This window comes from Carcharodon carcharias, chromosome 3, assembly GCF_017639515.1.
Source record: "Carcharodon carcharias isolate sCarCar2 chromosome 3, sCarCar2.pri, whole genome shotgun sequence".
In the NCBI taxonomy this organism is placed as follows: Eukaryota; Metazoa; Chordata; class Chondrichthyes; order Lamniformes; family Lamnidae; genus Carcharodon; species Carcharodon carcharias.
In genome coordinates, this window is record NC_054469.1 from 107,859,627 (window position 1) to 107,878,539 (window position 18,913).

Genomic DNA, 18,913 nt, shown 5'->3' on the forward strand with positions numbered 1-18,913 from the left:
TGCCCTTAGATGAGCTTTTGCAAATGTGGGCTGCCTGGCTGCTCGTTTGGCCTGTGCAATGACCGTGAAATTGCACGGGCAACGTAAAATTGGGTTCAACTGGGTTTTTAATGACCTTAAGTGACCGCTTAATTGATGAGGGCGCGCTTGGGTGTCGGAGATTGCATGCGTGTGGGATGACATCGGGACACTTGCCCGATGTCTTGTCGCGTTATTTTACGCACGATTGGGTTAGGCGCGCACCAGCCCACAAGGTGTAAAATTCTGCCCCTGATGTCTGGAATTGTAAGTGGACCACTTCTGAATAGTTACTTTACGGATTGCACTGCAGACTTGCCTGACATGTTGCTCATGGAATTTCACACATGGGGATGTCAAAGTCCACTTCAAAAAGGACTACTGAAAGGAGTGGACATGTTATTTGTGCCTTTGTAAGTTTACCTCTACAGTGGAGACCAAGAGTATACCAAGACAATGGTTACCTTGAAGGGGGTCATCCAAATGGATCATGACTCCTTCAGAAGCTAACAACTGGGACATTATAAATAATAGAACAAAAACCAGATTGCGACACCATCTAAACACACTTTTTATGAAATCATTGTCGAAGAAGGAGGTCATATGACTCCGGTGACCATTTTGAAATCTCTATATACAGTTCAGAACATAGAAGGAGGTATCTGGAGAAGCTGCTAATGGAGCAGTAAGGAATCTCTCTCTCTCTCTCTCTTTTAAGTTAAGTAAAGCCCCATCTCTACAGTCTAAAAATTCAGTACATGAGATAGTAAATGTCCATCAGAAAGAACCTCAGGAGAAACTCATTGATATCTGGAAGACAGATTACGGATTTTAAAAAAAAGGAAATTGTCTCCAGCAAAAGCAGTTACCTGGAATTTAATTTAACTCCGGGATTTTAAAGGAACTAACTAACTTAAAACAGTTGCAACGTTCAACAGTCTATGCCTCAAGAACAAGCTGAGGACTTACTGTATATATACTCTTTTAACTTTTTAGTTGGACTGTAACCATATTATTTCTGATACCTGAGTGTGTGAGACGTAATGATTTTTATTATTTTTTTCCCACGGATTTAGAAGCTAATAAACTTACACTGATCTTTGGCTCAAGAAAACCTCATGATTGGCTCCTTATTGTTCATTGTATAGATAGTAAAAAATACACATGGGGAAAAGAAATTTAAAAGCATTTGTTGTGACCAACCAAAGAGGCTGAAAAGAAGGGAGCCAAATCACTCCTTCTGACCTGGTAATAACACCATCTCATCCATTTTGGTCAGGCATTCCTCTATTTTATTAATTGCGTGTATGATTCTGGCAATGCCTGGAGGTACCTTGCCTCCCTTCACCTCTGGCCAACGTTCTCCTGAGGTTTGAGCACTGCCACTGTGGCTTCTCCCTGTGTTCCTTCCACTGGACCTCCTACAAAGTTTGGCCCAGTACCGTCTAAGCTTGCAGGTTTAGCATGTGCCTGTGTATGCAGGGCATGTACGTAATGAGCATGTATGTAATTTGTGGGAGAGTCTTTAGTTATTTACATCTTGTCCTGCCTGTTTGCCTTGGATGTTGTACTGATAGGCATTTCAGAAGCTATAGCTTGTAAACACTGTCTCGCTGCAACAATTGTCTTGTATCTGCACCCATCCTGTAATATGCTCTCCACGCCATATCCCTTTTGCTTTCCCAGGAGGTCCTTCTGGAATGTTTCAGTAGGAGTGGAGTTGTTAACTATCTCCATGATCCATTCCAAGAGCTGAGCATTACAGAAGTCGCATTCTTTTGCTTTCTCTCTGCATTGGTTAACAAAGGTGTTATGGCACAGCCGATGGTAAATGCTGAGCTGCTCAAATCCCAAAGGGAAATTTGAAACAACTGCCACAACTGTTTTGCAATTTATATAAATTTCAAGACGCATCCCTTGAATTCAGCATTAATGACCACCGTGTCTTATAGGTTTCTTACAAAACTAAATTAAACCTTTATTAGTAGAATAAATTATTTTAATTACACACATAGATCTACAAATTACTACTATGATAACTTCCAAATCCCCTAGTTAATCGAACTCCCAGTTACACCTTTGTTAAGACAACAGTAAGACATGTAAATTTTAAAACACCCAGGAAGAGAAACACAATAAACTGACCAATCCAATTCAAATGAGTTTTCATAACTTCATTTCTTTGCAGGCGGTGGCTTGAGGCATAGATGTTGAACACCTTTCACACTTGTTAGATCTTAAAATGCCTACCCTTACACACAATCTTCTCTCCTTTATACATATTTTCCCCTCTGAATACAAATTCCCATTGTTTCACTATGTCTTGGATTTTACCTCTCTGATAATGAAAATCTCTCATGTTAGCAATTTTACCAGTAATCTTTGGGAACAATAAACACACCGGGCAAAATTTTAACTCAGCGGGCAGGCACGCGCCTGACCCACTCAAGCGTGAAATGATGCACGTTGACATCAGCTGAGTATGTCGACATGCAGTCATGCAATAGTTGGCAGGCGTGCCGGAGTTGGCAGCGTACCTGCCGACAATTAAAAGGCCTGTTAAGGCTATTAAACAATCAATTAATCTAAATATTTTGCTGCCCATCCAACCTTATGGTTGGCAGGCAGGTGAAAAGGCCAAGCAGCCTTTGCATTTTTTTGGAAACCTCATGCACGGGCAGGATGAGGTTAACAAAAGCAAATAAAAATAAAATAACAGTTTTAAAATCTAATTAATAACGTGCTTGCTCATGTGATGGAGACACATGAGGCGACATGTTTGATTACATTTTTCAAATCTTTAGCTTTTTTAAAAAACTCTTCATCTCCCTGAGGCATCTCTGTGCCTCAGGGAGATCTACAAGTACTCATTCATGCGCATGCACGAAGTTCGCACTCGCCCTGCTCGCCCTCCTCCGCCCCACCCCAAGACAGACAGCACTGAGCGCTGCCGTCACATTTTATGCTGGATGGATCGGCCTTAGTTGGCCCACCAACATGAAATCGCGGTCCAGCCCCGATTGTGGGAGGTGGTCAGCTTCCTGGCTGAGCCTGCACGCCAAGGGCAAAATTTTGCCTGCTGTTTCTGAACTTCACCTGTCTAAGTAACACAGTTCACCCCTCCTTTGAAATCAAACTAGTCTGGTTCATTTAAAAATGCAAATGTTCCCTTTACACTTATGTCTACCTACTTAACATTTCAAGCCTAGGTTATCTTCTAATACATTAAAGCCTTCAGACCAGCTGCCTTTAATTCAATTAGGTCACACACACACACACACACACACACACACACATACACACACAGACACAGACAAAGAACCCACTATTACTCTAATTTAGAATAAATTCCAATAACATAATGAGAATTATTATATCTCCCTGGCAAAAGGCGCTTAAACATTGATTTGCACTCTGCACTGTATGAGTTCCAGGCAGTGTACTTTGAAATTGACTTTAATCTTAAGCTGATTTTCTAATGTTGCCCATAGCTTTGATGGATCCTTCTGGGCAGCATCAGATAAACCAGAGGTATTGATTCTGTGAAGACCTTTGTTTCCTATATCGATCCACATTTTTATAGCTTGCTTCAACTGCATCCTCAACTTGTGGTCTCGGAAGCTTAGTTCCATCCTCTGTTTAAACAGATGGAACTCACCTGGGACATTGGATGTTTTCCAGTCCATCTCTGGAAATCTGACTGTCATTATCTAAGCCTTCTATTCTTTTCTTCCCTATGGATTAATCTTATTTTAAAGGTTGCAGTGAGCTGTGATGTCTGCAGGGTTGAACAGGAGCCACGCCCTGAGCTATGTTACTACAGCGCAAGCTTCAAACTTACAGGGAGGAGGGACTCTGGCACTGGGGTTGGCTAATGGAGCATAAGTACAGTGATGGCAGGAAGAAATCTGTGCCAAGACACAATGCTACTCTGATCTATGTTGCTGAAACTGCCATTGTTTTTTTTGTCTTGCCAGCTTGAGCGAAACCAGGATATACAGCCAAATCGCCTTCAATCTCTGCCTACACCATTGCTCGCCTGATGTGAAAGCTATGATCCAGTTTCAGCCTTTCAGGTAGGGCTTCTGACTTGAATTGTTGTTTTCAGCTGCTAACTCACTACCGCTGCCAATATGTTGTATTATCATGTTCTAGACAAGTACAAACAAAGCTGCAGGGTAGACATAGAGGCTGGACACAGAACTTTATTCCAGACTTCTTGCTTATGCTACATGTACTATTGCCTGCTACAGACTGACTAATATGGCTACTGCATGTGACATTGCATCACGTCTTGTGCTAACATAACATAAACATATATTTAACTGATTCTGCTTATTTTATTCAACATACTCTGTCAACAAATGAACCAATATACTATCACAGCACTGGGAATGCTCATAACATAGAAATATATTACACAACCAAAGACAGAAAATGTTAAGATGTCAAATGTCTTTTAAAGGTGGATTGAAAGACGAATTATCTGGCTATGATTATCTATTGCACGTTTTAGACATATTTGGCACAAGCATTTCTGACAGCACCTTTGTGTAGATTGTCCTGGTTTACTTCTGACCTTAGATCCCACAGTGCAGATGTTGCAGTGTCAGAATCTTCAGTGTCACGTGTTTAGCCTTGGAGAAAACCAAGAAAAGCAGAGCTCCTGTTGTGCAACCAATTGTGCTGTGAGTTCAAAAGATTCAGTTGCACTGCCCAGGTATGTTGTGATAGCAGCTGCCTCCCTGCCAACACCAAATTGACATTTCAATTACTGCAAAGGGCCTGACAGGGACATTTACACACTTTGAGGTAATACACTGAGAAAGATTATGATAACATGAATCTCTTTCTTTTTCCACATGATAATACCTGTACAGCTGCCTGGTTTCTGAATGGATGTGATTACTTTCGCCAATTTCATTGACTCCTCCCTCAGCATCCAAGAATTTTTGAGCTTCAGAATTTTTATATACAGTTTTTCAATATTAATTTGAATATAATTCTGTGTTTAGGCTAGTGATGGAGCGACCATTGGAGAAACTGAGCATCTCTTTTAGTAATATTTTTTGTTATGAGCCGTAAAGGGGATTGCAGGCGAGTGAGCATCAAAAGAAATATCAACTGCCAAACCTTATTTCATTTACAACAATGGAAATCTTTATGGGCAGCTTGTGTTGAGTCAATAGCGAATGTTGTCCCTTCACTGCTAATTGCAAAATTCGGGTCATTCTGGATTTTTCTCAAGGTGTTCCTCGATTTTCTCCAATGGTTTGGAATCAGATTTAATAATTTGGTTTCCTTTTTTAAAAGGAGAAAACCAGAGGACTTGCCAATGATGTAAAAACAAATAGTCCTGCTAAGGATGCAGCAGCACATAAGCTTGTAACTTTAACTGCACATACCCACAATATATTCAATAATGTTCCTTTTGTAATAGGGTAATGCTTACCTTCAAAATATTTGATGGGTCATGCAGTAATTCATAATAAGCAGGCCATGAAAACAACCCTCAGGAAGAATTTTTAGCCTACTTCAAAATATTGTGTCAGAGCATCGTGGTACAACCTCTGCTTATATGCACACATTTTCTACTCAACTACCATAGGCATCACCCTCATCTGGGACCCAGCTATAACATTATCCAGTATAAATTGAACCCCTGCAAAGGGCAATTTATCCACTACTCCAACAATCAACTAACCTATTTCCATTTACTCTTTAAATTTACCTTCCACGATGGCATAGGTTTAGCATCTACATGAACCCCACTTATTATCACCTGTTCCTGCAATGCTCCCTCTGAACAACAAATGTCACTATCCTACAACATTAAGGATTGACTAGCCCCTGTGTCTCTTAAAATTTTAACATCTTTACCTACTCCACCCTGTACACATAGAAAGACTTTTCCTTCACACATGGAATCTTTAAACATTTCTGCAACCTGCTCCTCAGAAACTTCTTTGGTAAATTGTGAACACATTCCCACTTCTTAACCTATCACTGATTCTTCCTGTTTTACCTGCACACAAAGCATTGTTTTTTCCTGTGCCTGAAACTCAGAACCCACAGTGCTTTTATTTCCAGAATTTTTCTGCACCCCTATAATTCCAATAGATTTTACCTGCAATTTTCAACACACTGACTTTGTGTGCCCCACTTTATTACAATGAAAACACCTAAATTTTCAAATTTCACCTCAACCCTCAGCACCTTCCTTTTTATTTTGAGAAAAAACTTCCTGGGAATTTCCATCTAATCCTTCTGTTCCGCAACTGCCTACCTTCCTTTTAGCTACCCACTTTCTATACTTTTCTGGTTTAAAAGGGTGACACAAAAAAATTTTAGTTCTAGGAGCTAACTCATAAGGCAGAATTTTCTGGCTGGTGAGGGGGTGGAAGGGGGGGGTGGAGTGGGAGTGGGCACGGGTGGGCAGGGGCCCGATTGCCGCTTGCAATTGGGTCCGCGCTGCCATTTTATGCAGATGGGCCAATTAAGGCCCGCCCAGCATACTTCATGACTCCCGTGCATAGCCGGAGTGGGCAGGCAGCAGTTGGTGCATTCAGCCCACCAGGTCCAGTGGCAACCCAGCAGCCTGTATAAAGGAAGGCCTGACAGCTTTGGAAAGGCTGCTCATGATGGCTGGGCGAAGGGGTCTGCACAGGGGCAATGGAGGTGACTCAGGTCCGGGGAGTAGGCCATCGGTGCAGGCCAGGCCGGAGGGTAGGCCATTGGGACAGGCTAGACTGGAGGGTATGGCGCTCATCCTTCCCCCAGTGTGTCCCTCATTTTTCCTCTGACTGTCTTGCTGCCCTCCTCAATGGGGTGGTAGCACAGCGGGAGGTGCTGGTTCCCCAGGATGGGAGGAGGAGGCCTCCCCGCATGACAAAGCATGCCTGGGAGGAGGTGGCGGAGGTGGTGAGCTCCCATAACATGGTGCGGTGCACCTGTATCCAGTGTCGCAAGTGCTTCAATGACTTGTAGCGCTCTGGAAGGGTGAGGACAATGTTGGCACTGGGCATTTAACTCAGCAAGTCAGCTTTCCCCCCTACTGCATCCCCCACCGCCCCCCAAGTCTGAGTGTAGTGACTGCACTGAACCATTGTGTCCTTTGCTGGGTAGGCCAGCAGATATTGCACATACCAAGGTCAGCCTGAGAGGGTGGTGAAGAGATGGGTTCTGCACCCGCAGTATGTGGTACACTGAGACCCACATGATTGTTTTGGGGGCAACCTGGAGGAGCTGCACCTCAGCGCAGTGCTGAAACTCCAGGACATGTCAAAGTCAGGGTCATGACATGCTAGGAGGGGAGCTTCAAGGTGGTGTGGCACTGAACCATCTGCACTCTGCACTCCAAGTGCTTGCGTCTCCTTGCTATGGAAGGACATGCCGTGTGGTGCCTAATGTGAAGTAGGCAGCATGTGGCCAAGGTGGGGTGGTGGGGGATGGCGAACAGGCCTAGCATCTTTGTGTGAGTGCCTGGCAGCAGCGAGGTGAGGAGGCACTGCAGCTCTGCAATGTCCCACTCTAGTTGGGGTGGGCCGTGCTTCAAAGAGATTCCAGGTACAAGTTGCACTAATCAATGCTCTTCTCTCATTTTCAGGAGAAGAATGCTAATAACACGGCAGAGGGTGTGAGGACTGGCGGTGGCCAGGCGCAGTTCTCAACCGGTTTAAGCAGGAGGCCCTGGATTTGAAGAAGCGCCCTGTGCCCAGGTACACTGGTGTCAGTGAGGCAGGGGTGCAACGGCCAGGTATGTAAGCCCAGCAGTGAGGTCACCATTGTTCTCCCAACAGCCATGGCAGTGTTGAATGTTCAGTGATTGAAGTTTGCAACATGGCTCGACCATTGCTTATGGAAGGATGAGTGCACAATGATCCACTGGACAGGAATGCACATTGTCATTGTCTCCACATTATCTGATCCAATGTCCTTGTCCTTCCAATCAGCATCAGCGGAGCAGGGCTGAGAGGAGAAGAAGTAGAGGCCCCCCTCTCACACCTGAGGGGCCTGAAGTCTCACCAGCATCACACCATCTCTGCCAGGCAGGCACCAGCGCAGATACTAGCACCTCGAGGTCGGTAGCCTCTGGAGTTTAGGTTTAAGTAATACTCAGGGTTGGTAGCCCCTGGAGTTGGTACTGAGTGTGTGTGTGCGTGATTGTGGCTCGGGCTCCGGGACCCCTTGAGCATGTGAGTGGACTGATTGGTGAAAGTACCTTAGTAGTAGATTGGGGGTCAAGGACCCGCCAAGGAATGGCCTTTTTTTTTTTAGTTATTAGATAGAAAATGGGTAATATGGCATCAAAGAAACCCCAGGATCCCCCTCCAAAGGGAACCCCAAATGCTTATATGTATGTCCATTATGGACCTGAAAGTGTCCAATATATTTCTGAATGGGGTAATTGGACCCAAGGGAAGGAGACAGCTTCCCACCAGATGGAACTTTTAATCGGGATAGAATTGAGCGCTTAGCATATGTTTTAAAGGAAGTAGAGAAGTCGGGTAAGAAGAAAGTGGGTTGGCCTGCGTATGTCCAGTGGAAGGACGAAACACAGAGGCGGGCAGATAAGTCGAGGAAAAGGAGTCAGGAATGTGAGAAAAAGCGAAAGCAAATTGATCATAAAGAGAAATCCAGGATCCTGGTTACGCAGCGAATCACGCAGCCCCCAGCACCCCTGTTGTCCAATGATGAGCCCAGCGATCAGGACTGGCCTGTGTACCAATCCCCTCCTCCTTATAAATAAAAACAAAAAAACTGCGGATGCTGGAAATCCAAAACAAAAACAGAATTACCTGGAAAAACTCAGCAGGTCTGGCAGCATCGGCGGAGAAGAAAAGAGTTGACGTTTCGAGTCCTCATGACCCTTCGACAGAACTTGAGTTCGAGTCCAGGAAAGAGCTGAAATATATTATATTTATATTTCAGCTCTTTCCTGGACTCAAACTCAAGTTCTGTCGAAGGGTCATGAGGACTCGAAACGTCAACTCTTTTCTTCTCCGCCGATGCTGCCAGACCTGCTGAGTTTTTCCAGGTAATTCTGTTTTTGTTCCCCTCCTCCTTATGATGATCATGAACAGGTTCCACCCCCGGCTGCAGCTGCCCTGCCGGCTCCGCCGCCTCCTAAGGGCATGTCTGAACCTGATAGTACTACCGGTGTACGAACCCGATCCCGCTCCCAATGGAGATGGAACTCGGATCCAGCCCTCCCAATCGACTGTTTGCCCTCCGGCGCTGGGACGCAGATGCCAATGAGAACATACCCTAATCCTGCAGGAGGTCAGATGCAAGTATACCATCCATGGGCACCTTCCGAATTATGAGCAATTGTTGAATCCACCCCCGACCCTAAAGAGGGAGTTGAGAAGTTTATACAGAAACTCAAAATTCTCCGTAAATGTCATAACCCCAAATGTGATGATATAGATATGGTTCTTGATACTTGTCTGGGTACCCAGCATTGGCGACCAATTCAGGAAAACTGTGAGTGGCCACTGCCTGGCCCTGACCCTCTTACTGCGGATCAGGAGACACAACTCTGGCAGCGCATTTGTGCAGCCATGCGGAAGGCTTTCCCTGACGTAGTTGATTGGCACAGTGCAAAAACCCGACGAGGATGTTTGTGATTATGTTGAATGATTCCGTAATATCTTTTTAAAATGTTCTGGTGTTAATCCTCAGGGTTCTGTTCCGGCTCTTGTTAATGCTCTTGTACAGGGATTGCAGCCTGATCTTAAGAAAGCCTTTACCCTTACTTGCGTTGGGTGGGAAGGTAAGGACAATCTTCAAGAAATTATTAGCACCCTCTAACATTGTGAGCATCAATTGATCCGCTTCCAGATTATACTGAACCTTTTCGCCTTTATGTTCATGAACATTGTGGCTTTTCACAGGGGGGTGCTTACCCAGCCTCATTGGGACGCCCAGCTTATTACAGTACTCACTTAGATCCTGTTGCGTGCAGTTATCCCTCCTGTATTCAATCTGTTGTGGCAGCCTACCTCGCTGCTGTCACCGTCCAGTCCCTTACCCTTGGCTACCCTGTTGTTCTACATGTTCCCCATGCAGTCATGGCTCTCGTTAACCATTCAGCTACCCAACAACTTACCACTGCCCACGTCACCAGCTATGAAACAGCCCTTTTAGTGGATCCCTCATTGACTATTGTACGATGTACCACTCTCAACCCTGCTACCCTGTTACCTACAGAGGAAGATGGCGAGCCTCATGATTGCTTCACTATTGTCCAGCACTCCACTCTACCTCGCCCAGATCTACAGGATCTTCCTCTGTTTAATCCTGACCTCATTCTTCTTGTCGATGGCTCCTCTACTTGATCACCAAGTGGCGATTTACTTACCGGCTATGCTATTTGTGACTCTTACTCTGTTACTGAAGCATCTCGTCTCCCACCGTCCTGCTCTGTTCAAGCCGCTGAACTTTTCACCCTTATACAGGCCTGCATATTTGCTGCCAGACAATCGGCCAATATCTATACTGACTCTCGATATGCTTTTGGCGTGACACATGACTTTGGGCAGCTTTGGAAACTCCGGGAATTCCTCGCATCAGCAGGAACCCCCATCCGCCATCGCTAATCTTTTAATGGCTATCCAGCTCCCCTACTCTCTTGCTGTTATTAAATGCTCTGTCCATACACAGGGCAATGATTTCATTTCTCAAGGTAATGATAGGGCTGACCGTGCTGCCCGTGCGGCCGGTCTCACTGGGTGTGTGGTTCCCCTTTGTTATCAGGCTGCAACCCCTTCTCCTGTAGCTAGTCTAACTGATCTTATTCACTTGCAGTCACAGGCATCTACCCGTGAACAAAACAGTTGGACTCAAGCATTGTGCGCACAACGCTCTGACGGCCTCTGGATTTCTTCTGATGGCCGTGCGGTTGCCCCTGCTTCACTCCAACCCTGGATTGCCCACATGTTACATTCATTTACCCATGCGGGCAAAGGGGGATGAACAGAATGGCACAGCAGATGTGGTTTGTGCCTGGGTTTTTCACTATGGCAGCTAAAATAACTTCACAATGTCTGTTTTGTCAATGACATAACCCAGGCAAGATGCCCACAGTGAATGCTGGTATGGGACCCCAGCCTTGAGGCCCGTTTGTATACCTATAAATGGACTTTATACAAATGCCTAAATGTATGGGATGTAATTGTGTTTTAGTAATAGTACGTTTGTTCTCGCGATGGGTGGAGGCGTATCCCACCCAACGGAATGATGCTGTTATTGTTGCAAAATTGTTGTCCTGTGAATACATACCCAGGTTTGGGATACCAGAGATTTTATCAATTGATAATGGGCCTTATTTTATCGCTAAAGTGATAAAGGAACAGTTGAAGGCCTTACAATGCAACCATCAACTTTCCTGTCCATACCACCCCCAGTCTATTGGGGCGCTGGAAAGACAAACTGGTATTCTGAAAAACAAACTAGCTAAATTATGTGAGGAAACCGGTTTGAAATGGCCTGAAGCTCTACCCCTGGCGCTCATGACTATGCTATCTCACCCTAGCCGTACCACCTCCCTTTCCCCTTATGAAGTTGTAATGGGATGTCCTATGGGCCTCCCAGTGGCACCACCTTTGTCTGCAAGGGAAATGGACATCCATGCTGTGGATGAGGGAATGATTACATACTGTATAGCACTTACTAATTTTCTCAAAAGCTTGCATACACAGGTAATAGAAGCTCAGAAAAAGCCCACCATTGAAGACTACTATCAATACCAGCCCGGGGACCTAGTCCTGGTTAAAACCTTCACGGGAAAGAACTGTTTGGAACCTCGATGGGAGGGACCTTTCCAAGTCCTGCTCACCACCCATACGGCCTTGAATGTTAAGGGACGACCTTTGTGGATCCACACCTCGCACGTCAAGCGGACACTGACCTCGGACGGAAGTGCTTGTGCAGGAACTTTAACTGAGCCATCAGAATGTGGACTCTGATTTGGATCCTGCCCTGTGTGGTCCTTGCAGGGGCATGGACTACCAATTCTGCGGTTCAATGAATGCAGGGAGTAGCCTCGCAAGTTAATCGAACTAAATGTTGGATTTGTACTCATTTTCCCATTAACCCCCTCCTCCTCAGAGATGCATTTTCTGGCTTTCCCCTCAGATTTCACATGGTCCCTAGGTAATACAGGGGCCCTCATTCATCGAGGACCCATTTGGAGACGGGAGACAACCTTTGTGGTTGTTAAGGGGCCGGCTTGGCTGTGTCGGGAGAAATTATACCAAGGATAGTACTCTGGTGGGGGAGTTGCCATTGGGTTCCTGTGCCTACCTTGCTGATTATAATTACCAGGAGGGCCAATTTCGGTTCCACAATCAGTCTGGTCCTATGACCACCTTTTGGGAGTGCAATGCCAATGAGACAGTACATCTTTCGCAGGTCCCGAGATCTGAGGATAGTCTCACATACTTTAACCTGGATGGGTGTGATTGCCAACGATCATACAATCTCACCTTAAATAACTCCACCTCCACTTGGACCTCTAATGGCCACCAAACTGAAGAATCTGGGCCTTGCAATTACAAGAATCAGTCCGGTTGCCCCGACTTGTTGGCCCTGCGAGCATTGCAGCTCAATCAGACCTGCCGCATCTGCTGATATGCCCAGAAATATTCCTCTTTTGTCTGGAAGTGGCTTAACTTTTGCCAAAGTTCCACTTATTGGTACCCTACCCTTGTTTGCAATGGCTTATTCTGGCTTTGTGGAAACGGGGCGTACAAAACCCTTCCTGTCGATTGGGCAGCTGCACCATTGGCTATATTGTCCCTGAGTCCTTTGGGGTCAAGCGCCTTACCATCCACTCTCTCCACAATCATTTAGGGCCTGTGAGGCATCATAAACAATCAACCTGGAACCCGCTTGTCACCCACAACACCAGATTCCACAAATTTGTCCGGGCCTTCATCCCAAGTATAGGGGTCTCAGGCTGGAAAAGTCCATTATTAATATTTCCGCTACAATGGAACTTACGGAGAATAAGACTGAATGAAGCCATTCAGAGTCTGCAGTTGGAAGCTAAATCGCGTTCCAAGGTTGTCCTCCAGAATTGTATGGCCCTGGATTTCCTGCTAGCATCGCAGGGGTGAGTCTGTGCAGCTATTAATGAAACATGTTGTTTCTACGTTAAGAAGGACTAGAGGATTGAGACTGATGTACATTTCATTCAGGACCAAATGTGCCTCCTCCATGCAATTGCCCAGGAAAAATCCTTTGACTGGTAGAGGTGGCTCCCTAATATTGGCGGGTGGTTTGGGGACCTTTTTAAAACCCTCCTCAAATACCTTGTCATGGGTCTTGCCTTACTCATTGTCTTGTATGTAGTTATCCAGCTTGTCCTCTGTTGCATCCGTTCTGTCTGCCAACTACAAAACCTCCAGAGTCATGGTAGCAAGCCAGCTATCTATTCCTTCCCTCTCTTCAGGAATCAGGACCCCATTGAGGATGAAGCCCAGTGGCTAGGATACATAGAACTTGGCTAAGGGTGATGAATTGTCCTTGTAGGACAAAAGGGGGTAAGTATGGTGGCCTAGGTAACTATAGGGTACCCATTTGGTGCTAAAAGGGTTAATGGAGAAGTTGAATTATATGCCTAGGCCTAAGAGAAAAATACTGCAGAGAACAATACCATCTTGTCTGACCACAGTTGTAGGATTTTGTTCTTTCCCAGGCTGATTGTAATCAGAGTTGTGATAAGCATGTGCTCATCTGTTGTGAGGGGAATGGAAATTTACTGGAACATGGATTGGTCAGTTAACTTATGCAAACAAGCAGATAGGTTTGTGCAAAATTTACTGATTGGCTGTAAAAATGCTTTTAACAGGTCTGCGTGTATTCTGCTACAAGATGGTACAGTAGCTCTCATTGTATTGTCTTCCTTGTGCACAAGTAATAAATGGGGTTTCTACATATGAAATGATACCGTGGTGTGGTTAATCTCCGAAAACATCGGCATTGACCTCAGCTAGTCAGTGCCAGTATGGGAGATGGTCTGGGCACTAAGTTTCCCAGCTCGGTGCCCACCCATCCATGGTGAGCAGGGAGGTCAAAACTGACCTCACATCGGCGCAGCAGTTGCCTGTTGTCTCTGCGGGCACCTCTCAAGGCACTCCGGATTAGGGCAGCAGCTCCTTTGCCCTTCTCCCAGTGATTGTAGCATACAGTGAGGCTGCAACATCTGGGGAGGTGCCAGCTGTGGAACTAGCAGCTCCCTCCAAGGTGGAGCCAGCACAGGCTCCACAGGCCATAGGACGACTGCCAAGGTCATTGAGGCCAACAGGACAGCACAGTGAGCAGGCTGTCTCAGATCCCACTCCCAGCGATGGGGCAGCACAAAGACATAAGGCACCTTAGGCACACCACAGGTTTATCACTGGTGCTTTTGTGTTGGCCTGAGATGAGGTCTTTATGAATTGCTTTGAATTGGAATGCCTTTGTCATTTTTTTGGCCTAAGTTTCTTTACTTGTGATATTAAATTCAGATACGTCACCATGGCCGAGGGTGCTTCTTTTCTTCTGCATATGTATGGTTTCCAAAAATGTTAGGAGCGCTTTGTGGGACATTCAACTTTATTAACAAGGCCCTTAGTTACTGTTCCTAACCTGGAAGATTTGGCACTTAGGTACCAAGTATGGAGCCTACAGCCCAGGCCTGCCCTGGAGGTCCATCTGTGGTGTGCTAGCTGAAGGTTCATTGGATTAAAGCCTCCCTGCAGTATGCCCGGGTCAGCATCTACCCCCTCAGCATTTCCCTGTGCATGCTCATCCTTGGACTCATTGCTGGACTCATCGTGTGCAGCCGTAGACACTGCGTCGACATCTTCATCGTGCACTGCGTCCCCCCTTTCCAGCGCCAGATTGTGGAGAATGCAGCATGCAACCACTATCTCCGAGACACGATCTGGGGGGATACTGGAGTGAGCGCCCTCTGAGCGGTCCAGACATCGGAAGCACATCTTGAGAAGACCGATAGTTCTCTCCACCACAGCCCTGTGGTGCTTTGGCTCCTATGGTACCACTGGTCAGCTTCTGTTCTTGGATGGCAGAGAGGAATCATGAGCCATCTTCTGAGGGGATAGCTCTTGTCACCCAACAGCCATCCATCCAGCAGGGCTGGAGCACTGAAGAGACCCAGCACCTGGGAGTGTCAGAGGATACAGGCGTAGTGGGAGCTGCCTGGATGCCTTGCACGAACTTGCAGAATGTGCATCATGTGATCACACACTATCTGCACGTTCATGGAATGGAAGCCCTTCCTGTTGATGATGGCACCGGGCTCACCTGCTGGTGCCCTGATGGCCACATGTGTACAGTCTATTGCACCTGGACGCGGGGGAAGCTAGCAATCGCTGCAAAGCCTCTGGCTCACTGTACCTGACTTGCCTGGTCCCAATAGAAGTCGATGAAGGTCAATGCACGCCTTAACAGATCGTCTGAAACCTGCTTGACACAAGTGTGAACAGCTGAGTGGGAGACCCCACAAAGATTACCCACTGAGCCCTGGAAGGAGCCAGAGGCATAGGAGTTGAGGGCAGCTGTGACCTTCAGAGCCACTGGCATGGGGTGTCCACCCACACAGTTAACGGAGATCTCAGGCCCAATCATCTGACAGATATAGTTGACTGTCTCCCTTGAGAGACAGAGCCTCTTTTGGCACTGCGCCTCAGAAATATTGAGGTAGCTGCTTCGCTGCCTGTATACACTGGCAGCAGGATAGTGGCATCTTCTGCAGCCCTTTCCGCCTTGGTCTACCTCTTGGCCCTGTGCCCCTTGTGCCTGTGCCTGTCCTCCCAAAGGTGGCTCCCCTGGAGGTTGAATGTGTATTCCTGGTCTCCTCCCCCTTCTAGCCCTCCCTTCCTCCTCAGAGGAACTGTTTCCAGTGGACAGTTCAGCTCCCATTCCCAGGCTATGGGAAGGCTTCCTGAAACGCGCAGGCCCAGAAAAGATTCCTCACTGCAGAGTGCTGATCTGAAGGTTAAGAGTCCAGACAAAGCAGCTGGAATGCTTTTTGAAGTATTGCAGATCACACAGGCGAGTTTCAATAACTGAAAAATCAATATTTGAGGGGGTACACAAGCGACCCCAGTGAGCCCTCTTATCCCGCCCGTGGATGAGGTTTATACAAATGTGTCCTATATGCCTGCCCATTGCGCCCATGCGCTGACCTGAAGATTGCACAGGTGCCGAAAAATCAGCATCGATTGGTGAGTCAAGGGCCTTAAGTGGCCCATTAATTAATGGCGGATAGCATCGCGTGCCCGCCCAATGAAATATAGCGATGGCGCACGGTGACGCTGGGGTGCTCACCTGACGTCACTGAGCATCATTTTAAGTGTGGACGCATGGGGCCCGCCCCCGCATGCCAATGGGAAAATTCTTCCCATAATCATCAGCTATCTTTGCTGTTTGTCTTACTGTTTGAACTCTTTGTTCCTCCACATGAGTTCTCACTACTGAAAGAATTGAATCTTTAAATCACAATATTTTCAATAATTTCCCTCTTGTAATGAGGTAATGTTTATCTTCAAAATATTTGATGGGTGATACAGTAATTCATAATATACAGACCATGAAAACAACCCTCAGGAAGAATTTTTAGCCTACTTCAAAATATTGTGTCAGAGCATTGTGGTACAACCTCTGTATATACGCACAAATTTTCAATGTCCATGTATGTGCCCAAGTGTCTTGAACTAAGAAATTCCCTTAAGGATATTCTGGGATGACTTACCAAAAGCAGTAAAAGTCCTGATTTCAGTCAGTAATTGCTAACATAGTAACAGGGATAGGGAAATGTTGAATGCTGGCTGACACATATTGTTGATATGATGTAAATGTACCTTTAAGGTAATGTATCTTAAACTGCTGTCAGTCATTACCCACCTCTAGACAGGGTGTGATGTGTAACTCCATGACTTTGTGCTCAGAATACAGCAGCAGTCCTACAAGCTTCCTAGTAAATTCCGTATGTATATAGTCTTATCTTCTAATAAAGCACCCACATTATTATTTTACTAATCTGTGTCATATGATTGGCAGATTTACGGCGAATAAAAGAACATTACAGATATGATAATGTTTATAAACTTGAAACAGATCAGCAAGATGTGAAAGGAAAGAGGGAGATTGGATTCTGAAAATAACAGAAGGATTGCCTATCAGATGACAGACTTATTTTTGTATCCTGTCCAAGATGACAAAAGAGGTGTTTAAGAATGGCCTGACTCCAAGTGACTAAATAGTTATGCCGCAAGCCTTTTGGATGTGCCAATTCTAAATGTGTGTGTGGCATGTTCTAGAACTAATTGTTATTTGTCAACCATTTCCAGACTGAGCATGGAATAATAAGCTCACATAATCCTTGAACATCCTGTATTAATGCAACAGCCAAAGCTGTTGCTATAATAATCTATTTTCTATCAGCACATTTCAGCAATGAAAGTATTAAACACAGGCTATGTGATAGTGCATTCATGTTAATCCATGATAGGGCTTGCTGTTTCAGAACGCCTGCTGACTTTCAAACCACAAAATACATTTTTCAGACATCTCAATCATACACAATCATAAGCCAGAATAAACACTGAAGTGAAAAATCATTAAATGCTGAAAGAATGCCCATTATGCAAAACAGATATTTTGTGGTACTTTTTGTTTCATTTTCAAAGTTAGTTCAATGGCTGTCCTCCCATATTTGATGCTCATATAATTGTGTAATTTATATTGACATTAACTTATTTTATAGCAGTGTGATATGTGCTAATGCCTGCTCCTGTACATCAGTTTTTTGACCAGGCCACTCTTCTTCAAGGTTCTTTGCCATTCAGTAATAATTTTTTCCTATGCCACAGCATGCTCTCGAGCCATTACAACCAGGTTCTTTTAGTTCGGTGAAATTGAGGGAGATTTTGAAATGATAGGGCAAGGTTTACAGCTATGTTCCTGATATCATTGTGGAGACCACAATTTTTCTCTGGGCAAAGCAGTGGGCAGCCGCAATGATGACAAGACACGGCACCAAGCCATTTCTCACCATTTTTGGGGCACTGCAACTTAGAAAAATAGAAAATAGGAGCAGGAGTAGGTCATTCAGCCCTTTGAGCCTGATCTGTCATTATGGTTGATCCTCTAACACAACCCCATACTCCTGCCCTCTCCCCATACCCTTTTGACACCTTTAGAATCTAGAAATCTATTTCCTTCTTAAATATATTCAGTGACTTGGCCTCGATAGCCTTCTGTGGTAAAGAATTCCATAGGTTCACCACACTCTGAGTGAAAAGGTTTTTCTTCACCTCAGTCCTAAATGGTCTAAACACATATCTTGAGACTGTGACCCCTTGTTCTGGACACTTCAGCCAGAGGAAGCATCAACTGTGCAACCAGTCTCTCCATCCCTGTCAGAAGTCTATACGTTTCAATAAGATCCCCTCTCATTCTTCTGAATTCCAGTGAACACAGACCTAGTCAGCCCAATCTCTCCTCATATAAAAATCCTGCCATTCCAGGAATCAGTCTGGTAAACCTTCACTGCATTCCCTCTACGGCAAGTATATCCTTTCTCAGGTAAGGAGAACAAAACTGCACACAATACTCCAGGTGTGATCTCATCAAGGACCTGTACAGCTGCAGTAAGACATCATTGCTCCTGTTTTCAAATCCTCTCGCAATTAAGGCCAACATATCATTTGCTTTCATAATGCTTGCTGCACCTGCATGTTTGCTTTAAGTGATTGGTGTACAGAGATACCCTTTGTACATCAACATTTCCCAATCCATCGCCATTTAAATAATACCCTGCCATTCTGTTTTTCCTACTGAAGTAGATAACTTCACACTTATCCACATTATATTGCATCTGCCA

General features: G+C 45.3%; 1 long non-coding RNA gene across 1 annotated transcript; it reads left to right on the plus strand.

The window, feature by feature from the left end:
• Positions 1–3,893: 3,893 nt before the first annotated feature.
• On the plus strand, positions 3,894–8,027 carry LOC121276338. The gene is made up of 3 exons (XR_005942645.1): positions 3,894–4,094; positions 7,625–7,774; positions 7,971–8,027. It is a non-coding gene; the product is annotated as an uncharacterized LOC121276338 (long non-coding RNA).
• The last annotated feature ends 10,886 nt before the right edge of the window (positions 8,028–18,913 follow it).